The 1480-nt window shown below is 54.0% G+C and overlaps 1 long non-coding RNA gene across 1 annotated transcript in view; it reads right to left on the bottom strand.

Moving 5' to 3' along the window:
* LOC116529707 overlaps nucleotides 1-796 on the bottom strand; it is a 2062-nt gene extending 1266 nt beyond the window's left edge. Inside the window, exon 1 of the long non-coding RNA XR_004259626.1 lies at nucleotides 605-796. This is a non-coding gene — a long non-coding RNA (uncharacterized LOC116529707). The remainder of the gene's footprint in view (nucleotides 1-604) is intronic.
* Nucleotides 797-1480: the final 684 nt, after the last annotated feature.

The raw sequence follows: 1480 nt of genomic DNA, 5'->3' as shown, positions 1-1480 counted from the left end.
CCATCCATCCATTTCTCCATCTATCCTTCCATCCCCTACCTATTCATGCATTCCTCATCCATCCACCCATTCATCTCTCCACCCACCCACCAATGCAGCCATCCATCTATTCCTCTAATCCCATTCATCCACCTATCCATCCATTCTTCCCCATCCATCCATTTCTCCATCTATCCCTCCATCCCCATCCATCCATCCACTGCCCATCCTTCCACCCAATCATCTATCCACTCACCCACCCATCCACCTATCCCTCCAACCCATCTGCCATCCACTCATCCATCCCCACCCATCCCCCATCTATGCATCCAGGTATCCATCCCCTCTCCACCCATCCATCCATTCCCCAGCCATTTGCCCATCTGTCCCCCATTCACCCATCCACCCATCCATTTACGGGTGGATGCAATCCTGTTGGATTGGATTCACCCCCCATTCATCTACCATCCACCCATCCATTCCCTATCCAGCTCCCATTCATCCATCCATCCAACCATCTATCTGCCCATCCACCCACCCATTCGTCCATCCAGCCCCCACAAACCCACGATTCATTCATTTGTTCTCTTGACAGCTGCCTTCCAAGCAGCCCCACCCCACCTACCTGGGCCCAACACAGGAAGTAAAGAGGACCCCTGTGTACCAGAATCTCCCAGTGTGGTGGGAGTGCACTCATTAGACGGAAAAGCCACACTCACCGCGGACAAACAGAGGAGGAAGGACACAGGAACAAAAGTGTCACAGGTCAGGTCACGCTACTGGGGTCTAGGTAGCTTCCAAACGGGGTGACCTTGACCTGCAGGGAGGGAGGAGCAGGCGACTTCCCTCTTGTCCAGGGTCACCCGCTCACTCCTGCAGCAGCCAGACGACGCCCAGAACCAATTTTTGGCCTGAAGTTTTCAGTTCTCCCTTTAACCAAATCATTGCTCCTTTCCCCGGCAAGTTTCCAATTTAAATACCCAAATTGTTTACTCGCTGAAATCAATCGACAAGGGACCAGCTTGTATTTGTGATTCAATTGACTATGATACACTGTATTACAATTACAGCTCGAATGGATTTCTTTTCAATTTATTTTTCTCTTAACGGTCTCCTCCGAGGTAATTCCAAGACTAATTGTCCTCCGGATTGTCTTCCTCAGCTGGAGGAAGGATTGTGAACTGCTGTGGTTCACAGAGGACCTCGGCTGGAGCTGTGGGGTCCCCGGCACCCCCCCACCCATTCCCTGGGTCCTCCCTTCCAGTCCCCGCGCTGTGAGCCAGAGTCCTCCCAGGGGAGGCTCCACTGTGAAGGGTTTCATCTGTTGGGCTCAAGATGGGGCAAGTCCCAGAGGAAGAGGGCAGATCCTGCCCCTGCCCCCCCGCCCCCGCCCTCACACCCCCCCGGCCTGGTAGCTGCTCCGTGAGTTCCCATCCAGGAGGGAGGCAGGCTGGGGGCCTGTTGAGCTCTGAGGATCTGTGATCTGCTGCGTATTCCTGAA

Source organism: Sapajus apella, unplaced genomic scaffold, assembly GCF_009761245.1.
Source record: "Sapajus apella isolate SASKATOON/1434 unplaced genomic scaffold, GSC_monkey_1.0 scaffold3, whole genome shotgun sequence".
NCBI classification, from domain to species: Eukaryota; Metazoa; Chordata; class Mammalia; order Primates; family Cebidae; genus Sapajus; species Sapajus apella.
Note: the sequence above shows the minus strand (reverse complement) of the source record. Positions and strands in the feature narration are given on the sequence as shown.